Consider the following 19277-nt stretch of genomic DNA (forward strand, 5'->3'; position numbering starts at 1 on the left):
AGAACGTTGAGAAGTTTATGGAAGGAGAAAGAAACTTAAACAAGAAATTGGAAGGGCTAAAAGGGACCATGAAATTAACTTGACAAGTAGGATTAAGGAGAATACCAAGGCATTTTATACTTATATTAGGAGCAAGACAGTAGCTAGGAAAATGGAATGTCCACTCAAGGACAAACGGGGGAATTCATGCATGATGCCAGAGGATGAGCATGAGGTCCTTAATGAGTACTTTGCATTGATATTCACCAAGGAGAAGGACATGGATGATAATAAGTTTAGGGAAGGATCTGTTGACATTCTGGAGCATTTCGATATTAAGAAGGTGGTGTTGGGTGTCTTGAAAAACATTAAGATAGATATGTCCCCAGGATAGAGAAGGAGGAAAGGGAGGAGATTTCTGGGGCCTTGACAGAGATCTTTTGTATCCTCCTTCATCACAGGCGAGGTCCCACAAAACTGGAGAATAGCCAATTCTGTTCCTTTAAGGTAACAGGAATAATCCAGGAAATTATAGGCCAGTGAGGCTTACATCAATACGAGGGAAATTTTTGGCAAAGATTCTTAGTGACAGGGTTTACTGGTATTTGGAGAAGAATGGACTTATTCAGGATAGTCAGCATGGCAGTGGGGGTTGGAGGGGAAGGCTTGTTTCACAAGTCTTTTGAGGAAGTAACAAAGATGAAGGTAGTGCAATGGATGTTGAACATGGATTTTATGAAAGCACTTAACAAGGTCCCACATGGTAGGCTGGTGAAGAAAATAAGTCATATGGAAACCATGGTGAGTTGTAACATTGAAGACAAAATTGGCTTGTTATAGAAGACAGATGGTTATGGAGGGGTGTTTTTCCGTCTAGAGGAGGTCTCTGACCATTGGTGCTCTGCAAGGATCAGTGCTGGTATCTCTGTTGTTTCTAACAGATTTGGATGAAAATGTAGGTGATCTGATTAGTAAGTTTTTCATGACACAAAAATTGGTGGAATTGTGGATAGTGAGGAAGATTGTCAAAGGATACAGGACGTAGACTAGTTGGAAAGTTGGGTAGAGAATTGGGAGATGGAGTTTAATCTGGAAAAGTGTGAGTAATGCATCTTGGGAGGTCAAACGCAAGAGGAAAATATACAGCAAATGGCAGAACCCTTAGGAGCATTGATATACAGAAGGATCTTGGGGTTTAAGTCTTGAGGCAACACAGCCTTCTTCAGTCTGGACGTTGAGTATAAAAGTTGGCAAGTCATGTTGCAGTTGCATAAAACCTTAGGTAGGCCACATTTGCAGCTTTGTGTACAGTTCTGGTCATCACACTATGGGAAAGATGCGGAGGCTTTGAAGAGGATGCAAAAGAAGTTTACCAAGGTGTAGCATGTGTTGGAGTTTATTAGCTATAAGGTGAGGCCAGACATACTTATTGTTTTCACTAGGTGTCGTAAGCTGGTAGAAGTTTATAAAATCATGAGAGGCGTGGATAGGGTGGATAGTCTGTGTCTTTTTCCCCCAAAGTAGACATGTCAAATACTAGGGGTCATAGGCTTAAGATGAGAGGGTAAAAGTTTAAAGATCTGCGAGGAAAGTTTTTTCACTCAGAAGGTGATAGGTGCATAGAATGTGCTGCCAGGAGAGGTGGTAGAAGAAGATATGACAGTATCAAGAGGCATTTAGACAGACACATGAACAGATGGGGAATAAAGATTGACCATATGCAGGCAGATAGGATTAATTTAGAATGGCACTATGGTTAAGAACAAAGAACAAAGAAAATTATAGCACAGGAACAGGCCCTTTGGCCCTCCAAGCCTGCACCAACATGCTGCCAGTAATAACAAAAACCCCCTACCCTCGGGGACCGTATCCCTTTATTCCCATCCTGGACGTCCTTTGAAAGTCACTGTGTATTTTCTTCCACTACCTCCCCCGGCAGTGAGTTCCAGGCACCCACCGCCCTCTGTAAAAAACCTGCCTCGTACATCACAATTAAACCTTGCCCCTCGCACCTTAAACCTATACCCCCTAGTAACTGACTCTTTCACCCTGGGGAAAAACTTCTGACTGTCCACTCTGTCCACTCTGTCCATGCCCTTCATAATCTTGTAGACCTCTATCAGGTCACCTGTCAACCTCCATTGTTCTAGTGAGAACAACCCAAGTTTCTCCAACCTCTTGTCATAGATAATGCCCTCCATACCAGGCAACATCCTGGTAAATCTCTTCTGTATCTTCTCCAAAGCCAACATATCCTTCTGGTAGTGTGGTGACCAGAATTAAATACAATATTCAAATGCGGCCTAACTAAGGTTCTACAAAGCTGCAATATTACCTGCCAATTTTTAAACTCAATGTCCTGGCTGATGAAGGCAAGCCTTGTTGACTATCTTCTCTATCTGCATTGCCACTTTCAGTGACCTGTATATCTGTACACACTGTTAAGCGTTCCGCCATTTACTTTCCATCTGGATTAGATCTTCCGAAATGCATTACCTCACATTTTTCTGGATTAAACTCCATCTGCCATCTCTCTGCCCAAGTCACCAACCCATCTATATCCTGCTGTATCCTCTGATGGTCCTCATCGCTATCTGCAATTCAACCAACCTTTATGTCATCCGCAAACTTATGATTCAAACCAGTTACATGTTCCTCCAAATCATTTATATATATTACAAATAGCAAAGGTCCCAACTCTGATCCCTGAGGAACACTATTCACAGCCGTCCATTCAGAAACACACCCTTCCACAGCTACCCTCTGTCTTCTATGACTGAGCCAGTTTTTCATCCATCTTATAAGCTTACCTCTGACCCCATGCAACTTTACCTTCTGTATCAGTCTGCTATGAGGGACCTTGCCAAAGACCTTGCTGAAGTCCATGTAGATAACATCGACTGCCCTACCCTCATCGATCATCTTCGTCAGTTCCTCAAAAAACTCAATCATGTTAGTGAGACATGATATCCCCTTCACAAAACCATGTTACCTCTCACTAATAAGCCCACCTTATTTCCAAGTGGGAGTAAATCCTGTCTCAAAGAATCCTCTCCAATAATTTCCCTACTATTGACATAAGACTCACTAGTCTGTAATTAGCTGGATTACCCCTGCCACACTTCTTAAACAACAGAATAACATTGGCTATTCTCCAATCCTCTGGGGCCTCCTCTGTAGCCAGTGAGGATACAAAGATCTCCCTCAAGGCCCTAGCAATTTCCTCCCTTGCCTCTTTCAGTATTCTGGGGTATATCCCATCAAGCCCTGGGCACCTGTCTACCTTAATGTTTTTCAAGACCCCCAATACATCCTCCCTTTTGATCTCAATATGACCCAAATTATCTACACACCCTTTCCCAGACTCATCCACCAAGTCCTTCTCAATGGTGAATTCCGATGCAAAGTATTTATTTAATACCTTGCCTATTTCATCTGTCTTCACAGGTACATTCCCTTCCCTGTCTTTGAGTGGGCCAACCCTCTCCCTGGCTATCCTCTTGCTCTTTATATATAAATATGTGTATAAAAAGCCTTGGGATTCTCCTTAATCCTGCTGGCCAATGATTTTCCATGGCCTCTTTTAGCCCCCCTGACTCCTTGCTTAAGTTTCTTTCGACTTTCCTTGAATTCCAACCTTGCTTCATGTGTTCCCAGCCTCCTTGCCTTGACAAATGCTTCCTTTTTCTTTTAGACTATGCTCACAATACCTCTCATTATCCAAGGTTCCCTAAACTTGCCACACTTATCCTTCATTCTTACAGGAACATGCCAGTCCTGTATCCCCAGCAACTTACACTTGAAAGCCTCCCATATTTTGATTTGCCCTCAAACATCTGCCTCCAATCTACATTCTTTGGTTCCTGCCTAATATTGTTGTAATTATCCTTCCCCTAATTTAGCACCTTCACCTGACAACTACACTTATCTTTATCCATCAGTACCTTAAAGCTTACTGAATTGTGACCACTATTCCCAAGCTTCTCCCCTACTGAGAAGTTGCCCACCTGGCCAGGCTCATTCCCCAATAGTAGGTCCAGTATGGCCCCTTTCCTAATTGGACTAATTACATACTGTTTCAAGAAGCCCTCCTGGATGGTCCTTATAAACTCTGCCCCATCTGAGTCCAAAGCACTAAGTGAGTTCCAGTTAATAAAAGGGAAGTTAAAATCACCCATGACAACAACCCTGTTACTTTTACATCTTGCCAAAATCTGCCTACATATCTGTTCTTCTATGTCCTGCTGGCTGTTGGAAGGCCTTTAGTAAACTCCAAACATTGTGATTGCACCCTTCCTGTTCCTAAGCTCTACCCATATTGCCTCACTGTATGAGCCATCCGAAGTGTCATCCTGCAGTACAGCCGTGATATTCTCATTAAAAAGTAATGCAACTCCCCCACCCCTTTTACATCCCCCTCTATCTTGCCTGAAACATCTGTATCCTGGAACATTATGCTGACAATCCTGTCCCTCCCTTAACCAAGTCTCTGTAATAGCAACAACATCATAGTTCCAAGTACTAATCCAAGCTCTAAGTTCATCTGCCTTACCTGTTGCACTTCTCACATCGAGACAGATGCACTTCAGTCCACCAAACCCTCTTTGATCAGCAACCAAGCCCTGCCTGCTCTTCCTCTGAGTCTTACTGGCTCTATTATCTAGTTTCTTTTCAGTCAATGCACCTCTGCTTTGGTTCCCACCCCTACTGCCAAGCTAGTTTAAATCCTCCCAAGTGACACCAGCAAACCTCCCAGCCAGAATATTTGTGCCCCTCCAGTTTAGATGCAACCCGTCCTTCTTGTACAGGTCCCACCTGCCCCTGAACAGATCGCAATGGTCCAGATATCTGAAACCCTCCCTCCTACACCATCTGTTTAGCAATGTGTTGAGCTGTACCATTTTCCTATTTCTAGCCTCACTGGCAAGTGGCACAGGGAGTAATCCTGTGTTTGCAACCTTGGAGGTCCTGCTTTTTAACCTTCTACCTAACTCCCTGGACAGCTGCTGCAGGACCTCATCACTCATTCTACCTATGTCGTTAGTACCAACATGTACCACGACCTCTGGCTGTTCACCCTCTTCCTTCAGAATGTTTCCTGCCTATTCAGAGACATCCTGGACCCTGGCACCAGGGAGTAACATACATCTGGGAGTCTCTTTTACATCTACAGAAACACCTATCTGTACCCCTAACTATAAAGTCCCCTGTAACTATTGCTCTATGTCCTTCCCTTCTTAAGAACAGAGTCAGCTGTGGTGTTCCTCGTCCTTATCCTCCTCATTCTCCTCCTCCTCCTGCTGCCTTTATCGCCAATAGATCATCCCCTCAACAGTACCAAAATGATATACTTGTTAGAGAGGAGGACAACCACAGGGGATTCCTGTACTGGCTGCCTGCCCCTTCTAGCAGACACCCATCACAGAGGGTATCTTGCTGAAGTTCACCTTCTGGAAGCAGTGTCTGCACGTCAGCCAACCAGCGTCACCACTCTGCTGCCCTCTTCCAGGGCCTGTAAGCTCTGCTATACTTTTCTATGTAACTATTGTACAATTGCAGAATCAGAAACTCCTCAAGTGATGCCCCTATAATAACACTCTCCTGTCCTTGTTCTCGGACCAAGTTTGAATGACCTATTCTAAGGGCTGCTATTGTTTCTTGGAACAGTGTCCAAATTACTGTTCCCTACTTGATGTAGTATTAATGTCTGCAGCTTGGACTCCAGCTCCTCAACTTGAATCCAAAATTACTCAATTTGCAAACATTTATTACTAGTGTTATCACTGTGGATCAATTCAGTGTCCAGCAGTTCCTATATACTACAACAGCAATATATCACCTGAACTGTCAATTCTTTTGTATTTCATTTCAGTTATTAATGAAATCACTGTAGTATCCCTTCTTTTTACACTTGAAGAATCCCACTGTGAATATTTTGTTGTACTTTTATTACCTTTTTATGCGATTGTAACAATCTAATACCAAACAAGCTATTTTCGAGAAAAAGAGGGAAAAAAGACCAGAAATCTGAACACAAACTATAATCTTCACTTTTGTCTTAAAGATCCACTAATTCTATTCATCAATCAAATGCTTAATTTAGGCAAAAGCAACCAAATGCCCCTCTCCTTCCTCCACTGAAACTCCTTAAGTGACTCTGTGGTGACCCTCACAGCGCCAGGGACCAGGGTTTGATAACACCCTCGGGTGACTGTCTGTATGGAGTTTGCATATTCTCCCCGTGTTTGCTGGGTTTCTGTTCAGTTCTGTGGTTTCCTTCCACAATCCAAAGATGTGCAAATTAGGCAGATTGGCAATGCTACACTGCCTGTAGTGTTCAGGGATGTGTAAGTTAGATGTATTAGCCATGGGAAATGCAGGGTTACAGGGATAGGGTAAAGGGATGAGTCTGAGTAGGATGATCTTCAGAGGGTTGGTGTGGGCATATTGAGCTGGATGGTCTGTTTCCACATTGTAGGGATTCTAAGGAATTCTAAGATCCTCAACTCCAGCAATCTATTGTTACTCTCACACCTTGGGCTGCTCAGCTCCAGCATCTATTATAAGTTGCACTAAGTTAGCTCCTTACATATCTTCCTATTTTACCTTCAGATCCAGAGAACCATTGACCATTAGCTTAACATCAATGGTAAGAACAACAATTCAATCTTTACTGAAGGAGATAAAGGTTTAGAATATAAAAATATAACAATAAATGATTATTGTGGATTTTAAAATGAAAAGTTTCATTTATCTGACCTCATCGCACTCTTTAAAGAACTAATAAAAAAGATATTGCGTAATGTAATTTATGTAGATAAAGTAGCAATGCAAGTCAGCAAGGCAATAAAAACAGCAAAGCACACGGGCTATTTCTCAGTTTAAAGTCGAGAGATAATGCTAGCCTTGCACTGAAACCTGATTGGTACATATTTAGTATATCATGGATAGTTCTTGCCTTCGTATTTTAAAATGGAGTGGGTACAAGAAAGATTTACAATTAGGATACCAGAAATGTGAGGTTATACATATTTGCAAAGAATGAACAAATTGGGACTCATTTCATTTGAAAAGGTAAGACTGAGGGCTGAAATAGTGAGTATTTATAAGTATGAAAAGTTTTAATGAGGTAAACACAAATGAAATTGTTCCACTTGTGGGCAACAGCAAAACTAATAAAAGACAATTTTTTTAAAAAACATTTTGTAGTTTTGAATGTAGACTGAAATGGGAAAAGAATTGGTTTAAAAACCAAGGATTGTTGCTGGATTGCTGTACTTTTCAGATGTAAGTTACCTGACACTCATCTTAAGTGTTTTTTATGCAGCTGTTTGTTCAAGCAATAGGGAATGCCTAGTTGTAGATGGGTTTTTGCAATGGGTTTGTATGAATGCAGATTTAGCCAATGACAAGTAGATGATTGGTTTGTAAACTAGTTATTATTACTAGACCTGATGACAAAGATGCCTTCTGTGTACCAATAGCTGTGTGATTGGCTCCCAGCTGGTTGAAGAGCTTGGTGATGTGAATGCTTGAGGTAGAAATCATTGGACCTCTGAAAGGGAAGTAGCTGTTTTTGCTCTTCAATAAAAAGTATTTCAAGCTTCATATGGCCAGTTTATTTCCCCTCATCAATTACTGTAAGCTATGACTTTTATTTAATATACTAGAGACATTTTTAAGTGTGAACCAGTCACTCAGTGCCTCCTTCAAACAAGTGAAAGCACATGGAGAAGAAAGACTAAGAATCAGTATTATGATCAGCAAAGGGATCATATCAGCAAATCTTGTGGCCAGGAATCACTTGACTGTCTTCCCAGATTCCCTACACCCAAAGAAACCATTTGTTTTTGTGCCTGTGTTTGTGCTCATGTGTGAGTGTATATACGAAAAGGGACCTCACAAGTGAAAACCAAAAGAACCGTGGGCGCTGTAAATCAGGAACAAAAACAAAAGTTGCTGGTAAAGCTCAGCAGGTCTGGCAGCATCTGTGAGGAAAAAATCAGAGTTAACCTTTCGTGGTGATTCAAGTTCTGAGGTTAGAATCTAGAACTGGGGTTACTGTAAAAATAAGGAGGCGCCCATTTAAAACAAACTATAAAACATTGTTTTCTCTCAGAGTGTTGAGAGTCTTGGGAATTCCCTTCCTCAAAAGGCAATAGATGCAGAATTTTTTAGCACTTTTAATGCAAACGTAGATGGATTCTTGATTACCAAGGGAATGAAAGATTATCAGGGATATCCAGGAATGTAGATCTTAAAAGCAGATCAACCATGGTCTTATTGAATGGTGGAGCAGGCTTGAAGAGGTGAGTGATCTATTCACATTTCTTGTTCAAATGTGAGTATATTCATACAATACTTTCTCTGTAGTTTGAATCTATTAATTTATAATAAATAGTAATTTTTGTTAAGCAATCAGGTCCATGTTTTTTGTCAACCTAGGCCTAAAATGCAGGTAAAGTAGGGAATTCAGCATACTTTTAAAATCTTTAACATGTATGACTCTGGGAATAGCAGCACCTGATTTCCAGCATGCCCAGTGAGGTGTAACACTGAAAGCTGTAGAGTCATAAAATCATAGAGAAATACAACATGGAAACAGACTCTTCAGTCCAACTTGTCCATGCCGACCAGATAGCTTAAAAAATCTAGCCCCATTTGTCAGCATTTGGTCCATTTCCCTCTAAATTCTTCCTATTCAGATGCCTTTTAAATGTTGTAATCGTACCAGCTCACACCACTTCCTCTGGCATCTTAGTCCATATACGCACCATCCTCTGTGTGAAAAAGTTGCCCCTTAGGTCCCTTTTAAATCTTTCCCCTCTCACCTTAAACCTATGCCCTCTAGTATTGAACTTCCCCTCCCAAGGGAAAAGACCTTACATATTTACCCTATCTATGCCCCTTATCAGCACGGTAGCTCAGTGTTTAGCACTGCTGCCTCACAGCACCAGGAACCCGAGTTCAATTCCACCCTTGGGTGACTGTCTGTGTGGAGTTTGCACATTCTTCCTGTGTCTGCCTGGGTTTCTTCCAGGTGCTCCAGTTTCCTCCCACAGTCCAAAGATGTGCAGGTTAGGTGGATTGGCCATGCTAAATTGTCCAGAGTGTGTAAGTGGGGTGGATTAGCCACGGGAAATGTAGGGTTATAGGGAAAGGGTAGAGGGATGGGCCTAGGAGGGATTGTCTTTGGAGGGGCAATGTGGACTTGTTGGGACAAATGGCCTGTTTCCACGTGGTAGGGATTCTATGATATGACATTATGAACCTTCATAAGGTCAGCGTTCAGCCTCTGACACTCCAGAGAAAATAGCCCCAGCCTTTTCAGCATCTCCCTCTAGCTCAAAGGCTCCAACCCTGGCAACATCCTCATCAATCTTTTCCTAAGCCTTTCGAGTTTCACAACATTCTTCAAATAGGGGGGAGACCAGAATTGCACGCAATACTCCAAAAGTGGGTGAACCAATGTCCTGTACAGCTGCAACATGACCTCCCAACTCCTATACCCAATGCACTGAACAATGAAAACAAGCATACCAAATGCCTTCTTCACTATCCCATCTACCAGTGACTTCACTTTCAAGGAACTATGAACCTGCACTCCAAGGTCACTTTGTTCAGCATCTCTCAATTACATAGTTATCAAGAAGTTATATCATGAATTTAGAAGAAACTTACTTACTCAAAGTGCTGAGAATTTGGACTAGCTATACCGTGAGTAGTTGATGTGAATAACAAGAATGTATGAGAATGCTAGTTAAACATATAGTGAGAAGCAAACTGAGGTTCAAGTTGAAACTGATGAGGAATAATGGGAAGAGTTGCAAGGGCGGCATAAATGCCATCATGGACTGGTTGGACTAAATGATCTATTTCTGTTCCGTATATGTTATGCAATTCTATCTAAATTCCATCAGATCTGTACTGGTAAGGAACTGACATTTTTTGCAAATCAAATTTAAACAAATGAATCAATTAACAGGTTGTGTTACAAGTGGGAGACAAAAGTTAAGACAGCTTCTGGAAAGCATTAAAGGATAATTCAACGCAATAGAGCCATAGAATATTAGAGTCATGCAGCATGGAAACGGTCCATGCCGACCAGATTTCCTAAACTGATCTAGTCCCATTTGCCTTCAATTTGCCTACATCTCTCTGAACCTTTTCTATCCATGCACCTATTTAAATGTCTTTTAAATATTGTAATTGTACCTGCCTCTACCACTTCCTCTGGCAGCTTGCTCCGTTTGAGCATCATTCTCCATGTGAAAAAGTTGCCCCTCTGAACCCTTTTACATCCTTCCCCTCTCACCTTAAACCAATGCTCAGCAGTTTGGGATTTCTCTACCCTGGAGAAAAGACCTTGGCTAGTCTCCTTATCTATGCCCCTCATGATTTTATAAAGCTTTACACGGTCACCCCTCAATCTCTTACATCCCAGCCATTCCAGTCTCTCTTTATAACTCAAACCTTCCGGTCTCAATAACCATAGAAAGGCAATGGCCTGTTGGTATTATTGGTGGATTGTTAATCTAGAGACCCAGGTAGTGTTCTGGGGACTCAGTTTGAATCCAACCATGATGGTGGAATTTGAATTCAGTAAAAAATATCTGGAATTAAGAGTCTAATGATGACCATGAATTCGCTGTTGATTGTCAGGAAAATCCACTTGGTTCACTAATGTCCTTAAAGGAAGGAAACTGCCATCCCTACTTGGTCTGGCCTACATGTGACTCCAGACTCCAGCAATGTGGTTGATTCCTAACTACACTTTAGGCAATTAGGGGTGGGTAATAAATGATGACCTAGCCAGTGATGTTCTAATCCCATTAATGAATGAATATTAAAAAATTGTTATTCTTTTTTGCACCCTTTCCAGTTTAATAAAATCCTGCGTACAGCAGGGTGACCAGAATTGTATGCAGTACTCCAATAGAGGCCTTACAAATGTCTTATACAGCCATAACATGACGTCCCAACTTCTGTACTTAATGGTCTGACTGATGAAGGCAGCATGCCAAACACTTTCTTCACAATCCTTGCGATACCATTTTCAAGGAACTATGCATCTGCACTCCTAGGTCTCCCTCTTCGACAACAGTCCCTAGGGCCCTCCTGTTAATTGTGTAAGTCCTGTCCTGGCTTATCTTACCAAAATGCAACACCTCACATTTATCTAAATTAAACTCCATTAGCCATTCCTTGGCCCAATAGCCCAGTTGATCAAGATCACATTGTACTATTAGATAACGTTCTTCACTGTCCACTATACTACCAATTTTGGTGTCATCCTCAAACATACTAACAATGCCCCCAAATTCTCATCCAAATAGTTTATATAAATAACAAACAACAGTAGACCCAGTATCAATCCTTGTGGCACACCATTGGTTACAGGCCTCAAGCCTGAACAACAGCCCTCAACCACCACCCTCCGACTGTAAAGCCAATTTTGTATCCAATTGGCAAGCTCTCCATGGATCCCATGTGATCTAACCTTACTAATCAGTTTACCATACAGAACTTTGTTGAAGGCCTTGCTAAAGTCCACGTAGACAACATCTACCATACTGCCTTCACCCCTCTCCTTGGTCACCTCTTCAAAAAGCTCAATCAAATTTGAGAGACATGATTTCCCATGCACAAAGCCATGCTGACTATTTGTAATCAATCCTTGCCTTTCCAAATACGTGTAGATCCCATCTGTCGGAATCCTCTTCAAGAAATTACCCACCACTAAATTTAGCCTCATCAGTCTGTAGTTCCTTGGCTTTTCCTTGCAGCTTTTCTTAAATAATGGCACAACATTATCCACCCTCCAGCCTTCTGACACCTCACTCATGGCTATCATTGATATAAATATCTCTGCTATGGGCCCTGCAATTTCTTCCCTAGCTTCCGACAATGCCCTGGAACACACTTGGTCAGGTCCTGGGGATTTATCTACCTTTATACATTATGAGACCTCTGGCACCTCTTCTTCTGTAATGTGGACTCTTTTCAAGACATCACTATTTAGTTTCCCAAGTTCCCTAGCTTCCACTTCTTTCTGCATGATAAATACTGACGTGAATTATTTGCTTAGGATCTCACCCAACTCCTTTGGCTCCACACACGGATGACCTCGTTGATCTTTAAGGGGCCTATTCTCCCCCAGTCACTCTTTTGCCCTTAATATACTTGTAGAATATCCTTGGGTTCTCCTTTACCCTATCTGCCAAAGCTATCCCATGCCCTCTTTTTGCTGTCCTAATTTCCCTCCTACATCTCCTCAAGGGATTCACTTGATTCCAACTGCCTACTACTTGACATGTGCCTCTTCTTTTTTGACCAGAGCCACGATATCTCTAATCATCCAGTGTTCCCTACTCCTGCTATCCTTGGCCTTCACACTAACAGGAACATGAACTCTTATTATCTTGCTTTTGAATGCCTCCCACTTGCCATACGTACCTGTATCTGTGAACAGTCTCCCCCAGTCAACTTTGGAAAGTTCCTGTCTAATATCATCAAAATTGGCCTTGCCCAATTTAAAACTTTAACTTGTGAATAAGGCCTATGCTTTTCTGTAACTATTCTAAAATTTTAGAATTATAGTCATAGGTGTCAAAGTGCTCCCCCACCTAAGTCACTTGCCCTACCTTATTTCCCAAATGGAGGTCACACTTTATCTGTTCTCTAGTAGGGCCAACTACATACTGAATGAGAAAGTTTTCCTGAACACACTTAAATTCCTCCCCATCCAAGCCCTTAATGTTATGGCAGTCCCAGTCTATGTCTGAAAGATTAAAATCTCTAACTATTGCAATCCTATTATTCTGACAGCTATCTGCAATCTCCCTACGTATTTGCCCCTCAATTTTCTGCTGACTATTGGCTGGCCTTTAGTACAATCTCATCAAAATGATCACCCCCTATTTATTTCTCTGTTCCACCCCTACAGCTTCAATGGATGATCCATGTTTTCCCTGCTCAAAAACACCATTCACTCCCCGTCCCCTCTTGCCTCCCCTTCAACCTTTCCTAAAGCTTCTGTACCCTGGAACAATGAGCTGCCAGTCCTGTCCCTCCCTCAGCCATGTTTCTGTAATTGCTATGATTTCCCATGTTCCCATCCAGTCCCCATCCCATCCTGTCAGGCCTCACTGAAATAAATGCAATTTAATTAGTCAGTCTTCCCTTGTTCCCTACCATGCTCTTGGGTACTTTGTCTATTTAACTTGCTCTCTAACTTCTGCACCAGCCTCATCCTTCTCTCTGTCTCACCACTGTTTAGGGTCCCACCCCACTGCCAGGCCAGTTAATCCCTCCTGAGTAGCAGCCATTGCTGAAGAGAAATGGAATTAATGAACTGTAGATCTTAATTTAGGGGAAAGGACCTGACAATACACTTACGTCTCCTCATATAAGTTACAGTACAGCCCTCTTTGACTCCCTCTTTGTTGGCTGAAGTCATGCTTGCAACGAGGATTTTTGTTTGTTACACTTTACAACATGATTCAGCTTTACAACTTAGTTTCAGGCCACAACTAAGTGTTAATTGTTTTTGCACATTTGTAAGGTTTGTGTTGTCTACTAGCTAGTGATATGTTGGTAGCTTCTATTCAACTTTTGGAACAACAGGTTTCCACTCTTCTTCCCAGTCGGACTTTCAGAAATGGCCAACATCATCTTGATTTTCTGTCCGAGGACAAATACTGGCTTCTCATTACTCTGGTATGCCTTATTTCATCATGTGATTACAAGCTTTCTAAAGAACTTTCTAGCTCAAAGGTTAGACATGTGTTCATTGCACTGCTGCCAGAAGGCCTGCCAAATTTAACTAGGAAGTACGTGGGCTTTCGATTACAGGAGCAGAACCCTGTGCATATCTCAGATGCAGCTGCATGATATCTTTTCATTAGATCTGCTGACCTCATAAAACTTTACCTCAAAGGACTCCTGGTGGCAAAACTTCTGCTGAAAGGCAAAAGTACCCGTGGAACCACTCTCCCCTCCACCAACGCCTCAAAGAAAACAATATGATGATGATGATTCTTGTCTGAGGGAAGCGGGATGATTCGGACACTTTTACAAGACTGCCTTAAATAATGGGAAAAAACTTATGCACCAAGGAGACACGTTGTGCAATATTTTTCTGCATTTTCAAATACAGAAATTGATTTTTCAAGCAATCAATTTCTTGATCAAGAACTACTGCATATTTAAAGTGGGAAAGCAGAATGTGCTTGAACTTGTAAAATGTTTATGGGCATTAATTAGCTCAATCTTTATTTCAAATAAAGGTTACAAATATATGGATTGATTAATCGAATTTGTGTTTGTTCCCTGGAGAAGAATTATTGATGTGAACTCTTTATTCAATGTGTTCTGCTATTCTGTACAACCTAATATGGCATATAAATAGAAATAGTAAGCTAAGAATTAACATGTAAAACTTTAAATTATAACTTAAAAGACAGATGTGTTTTGTTAGTAAGCAATTAAGTGATGATAATATCTAGAGCAATGTTCTTTCCTGCTCGTTTACTACAGTTTATGTTCCGGTAATTTCCCAATGATTATTGCACAATCAATCTTTCAGTTAAGATAGCATCATGTATCGAAAAAAATAGCCCTAGCTATTAAAATTGATCTGATAAAATAGGAAGGAAGTTAATTGATATGGGTAAAATAAAATCCATACATATAAACTTAAAGAAGGCAGTGGTAAACAGAAAGAGATGATCTAAATATTTCTGCCTATGGTTGAGTGAGCAATCAAAGCTGTATGATACTTTTCATCTAATCTTAATATTTTCATCCACAAATATCCAATCAACTGCACTTTAAATTACATTATGGCCCTTGGGTAGCATTTTCAGCTGATAATCTCTGCTGGAAACTAAGATCTGCAACTGGTCAGTGGCTGGTTGGGATCTGCAGCTGGGTTTGTCATAGTTCTTTAACTCAACAACATTCTTCAGCAGAGCTCTGAAGTGAAGGATTTTAAATTAAGTTTGCCCTGGCATGGGTCAGAAAGATTCAAATGCACGTGAATTTTTAATGCTGCAGCAACTGCACAAATGATGAGGAGAACAGGGAAGGTTTCCCCACAATGTCTCAGTCTTATCTGGAGATCCTGCTGAAAGATCAGAGGGGCTACAGTGAAATTATCTCACTTGAGGAGTAGAGGAATAGGACAACCTCTTCAACCATGCATGCAGAATGGAAGTGACCTAGCAAGTCAGCCTCAGAAGGATAGCCTCTCCAACCCGGAGACATTGCACCAAGAGAATTTAGTACCTCAAGCGGGCAGGAAAAGTGTTCTTGGCAAACAGCAGTTATAACAAATAATATCTATTATATGTTATTAAACTCAATTTATCTTCTGTGGTTATTTAAATTATTCCTCATGTTCCAATGTTCCAGTTTATCTAACGTCCAAAATAAATAATGCTCATGTGACTGGAATCAGCGGTGTGGGGAAGGAACTCTGGAAGATTTCTCTCTTCTTTAGGTAAGTCTAGGTTATATAATTTTAATGTAGCTATAAATAGAATAGAACTCCTACAGTATGGAAACAGGCCATTAGGTCCAAACAGTCCACACCAAACCTCTGAAGAGCGTCCCACTCAGCCCCATCCATTACCCTATTCCTGTAACCCTGCATTTCATATGGCTAACACACCTAACCTACACTTCCCTGAACACTGTAGGTAATTTAACACAACCAATCTGCCTAACTTGAACACCTTTGGATTGTGGGAGGAAACCAGAGCACCTGGCAGAAACCCGCACAGACAGTCGCCCAAGGCTAGAATTGAACCCAGGCCCGAGCGCTGTGAGGCAACAGTGCTAATCACTGTGCCACCCACATAAACCTGCCTTCCCTGACCGGGAATTAAACCCAAGCCACAGTGGTGAGAGCAACAAATCCTAACAACCAGGGCACCAGGGAAGCTATATCAGCCTTAGATTAATTCCATATTCTATTTATATTTATTGTTGTGAAATGAGCAAGGTTGAGAATGTATTTTGTACTAACAATGTGCCAAATCGAAGGCATTTTGTATTCCCCAACTTACATGAATTAATTAAAGTTTATTACATCACAAGCAACCAGAAGTAAACGGTTGACCAAGTACCTCAAATAAGTTTGAATTGAAGAAATGTTTAAAATAAATAAATAAATAGTTATATTAAGGCTGAATTAGATAAAGGAAAGCTTGTAGTTTAAATGGAATGTTAAGATTCTGCTTTCTAGAAGAATACCATATCAGTTAAAACATGCATACCTCTGCTTTATTACAGCTTTGACCAGCTTTAATGATGAAACCAAACAATAAGCAATAACCATAAAATATGAAATGAAGGTAAATGTGTTCCTTTGAGTGACAATATAAAAAGACAGTTGTACTCCAATTGAACCAAACCAATAACTAATTTGATGAATTGTGAAATTCCACAACCTGGTCTGGAATGAGAACAAAGAGCGAAGAAAGAACAAAACAGCACAGAAACAAACCTTTCGGCCCTCCACGTCTGCACTGCCACATTTCGGCCTTCCATACGAAAGCTGTCTTCACTTATAGGATCCCTATCCTCCTATTCCCTTTCTATTCATGTATTTGTCCTGGTGCTTCTTAAATGCTGCTATTGTGTCTGCTTTCACCACCTCCTCTGGCAATGTGTTCCAGGCACTCAACAACCCTTTGTGTTAAAAATGTCCCCCCAGCATCTTGAATCTATGTCTCCTAGTAATTGACCCCTCCACCCTGGGAAAAAAGCCTCATGTTTTCCACAAACAAGCATCTCTTCAAGGACAAGGTTGTCCTAGATGTGGGAAGTGGAACTGGAATCCTTTGTATGTTTGCAGTTGAAGCTGGTGACAAGAATGTTATTAGGATTGAGTTCTCCAACATCTCCAAATAAGCTGAAAAGATCATTAAGGCCAATAATCTAGACCGTATTATCACCATCATCAAGGGCAAGGTAAAGGAGATGGAACTTCCCATGGAGAGGGTCGACATAATCATCAGTGAATGGTTGGGCTACTGTCTCTTTTACGAATTAATTAATTACGAACATGATCATCTGCACAAGGGACAAATGGCTACAGCTAGACAGCTTGATTTCCCAGATTGAACTACTCTCTATCTCTCTATGTCACAGCCATTGAAGACAGGCAGTACAAGGACTACAAGATACACTGGTGGGAGAATGTCTATGGTTTTTTCATGTCCTGTATCAAGGATGTGGTCATGAAAGAGCCACTGGTGGATGTAATGGATCCCAAGCAGCTGGTGACCAATGCCTGCCTCATCAAGGAGGTAGACATTTACACAGTGAAAATTGATGATCTGTCATTCACATCACCTTTCTGCCTAAAATTAATTTGCAATGACAACATACATGCACTGTAACATACTTCAACACTGAGTTCACCTGATGCCACAAGAGAATGGGATTTCCCACCGTTCCGAATGCTCTTTACACACACTGGAAGCAAACCATTTTCTATATGGAGGACTAATTGACAGCCAAATGAGGTGAGGAGATCTTTGGAACACCAATAACACTCGGGACCTCAATTTCACAGTTGACATTAAATACAAGGGACAATTGTATGATTGCCTGGATCCGTTGACTACAAGGTGTGCTAGAAGCAGCTTCATCCCCCTCCTCCAGCTGTGTGCACTGTCCTCAGCCCTCCATTTATTCACTAGCGTGACCTCTGTCATGTGCTATATATAAATAATGCTGTTTTCAGGATTTTCAAAAAAGGTTATTTGGCTGTGTGACTGACTGCTCCTCTCCTTGATCAGGTGAATTTCATTAACATGGCATATGAGTTGGGGGGAGGGAGGCAGGCATTTAGAATAATCCTACTTATAACAGTTGCTACTTGAGCTGCTGTACTGATTTATATTTTTGTTAGGGCAAAACCAGAGATATTCTAATGTAAACCCCTGTTAATAATCTATATCTACATTGGCAGGGAGGATCTAAGATCTGAGTAACTTTGTGCAATTTTTTTTAGAAAGAATGGTACTTTACATTTATGCTCGTTTCCTAATTTGGCAAATCATCCTTCAGTAAGCAATGTGCTTCTAACCTGAATTTAAGTGCATCTTCTGCAGTTTTTTTTTAAAATTTATTTTTGGGACTTTGTTCTTGACTGGAGAATTCTTTTGTCGTGAGTGGAATCCATCTCCGTGGTGGAGGTATTTAAAAACTGCTGTTACAGTATAATCCTTCAGAAAATGGGTTCAAGAGTTAGCACAGAGATTGTAGACCCGACATCAATACATTTGGGTTGAGCACACTTTTGGAATGATTGACTGGAGATTATTTTCAATCTTGTTCATGATGTAGGAAGCTCAAGTTGAAGTGACCATTCCTATTGTGTCCACTCTGCAACTCGTCCAAGATCTCATGGGTACAAGTTTCCTGATCCCACTGACATGCAGATCCCAGCACCAAGTGTGTGCATGAGTCATGAAGTTTTGATCATTTAAGTGACTAAAGTAAAAGGTCTAGGTTATATCTTTGCTTGCTAGTCACATATTAGTTGCTTCTAAATGCAGGATCTGAAAAAAATTGATCTCAACAGCCCACCTTTTTTTTAAAAATTCATTCACTGGATGTGGACATCACTAGCTTAGCCAGCATTTATTACCCATCTTTAATTGCCCAGAGGGGAATCAGGAGCCAACTGCATTACTGTGGGTCTGGAGTTATAATGTAGGCCAGATGGGTAAGGACAGCAGTTTCCTTCCCTATAGGACATTAGTGAACCAGATGAGGTTTTCTGATAATCAACAATGGTTTCATGGTCATCATTAGTCTCTTAGTTCTGGATTCTTTTTGAACCTGCACTTCATTATTAGCTTGGTCACCTGATTGAAGCTGAAAAAGACCTTTTTTATTGATAAGTATATCCTTTTCCTTCTAAAATAAACTCTCTGTTAATGCTATCCACCTGTTTCAATACAGTTATCTCCAATTTTTGCATCTGTCATGCATGTCCCTGTTGCACAGAATCTCAAACTTCATAGCCTGAAAGGAATTCCTAGTAGGAATTCAACTGAGAATGGTCTGTTTGATTTGATGAGTATTGACCCAAGATAGGATCAGTTTGGTGGATATGGAAAGATTGCTGAAAGTCTCATTTCATCAGAATTCTGTTCATTGGGAGAAGTTTCCACCCCATGATGTTTCTATCATTACCTATCAGTTTTATATACTGCAGGGGAAATTCAACGTCATTGCATCTGTGAAATTGGCAATTGAATTCCATCAAATCCGAATGT

The 19277-nt window shown here is 41.0% G+C and overlaps 1 pseudogene; it reads left to right on the forward strand.

Moving 5' to 3' along the window:
- The first annotated feature begins 16755 nt into the window (after positions 1–16755).
- Positions 16756–17627, forward strand: LOC109934801 (annotated as a pseudogene).
- The last annotated feature ends 1650 nt before the right edge of the window (positions 17628–19277 follow it).

This window comes from Rhincodon typus, chromosome 4 (assembly GCF_021869965.1).
Source record: "Rhincodon typus isolate 14 chromosome 4, sRhiTyp1.1, whole genome shotgun sequence".
NCBI classification, from domain to species: Eukaryota; Metazoa; Chordata; class Chondrichthyes; order Orectolobiformes; family Rhincodontidae; genus Rhincodon; species Rhincodon typus.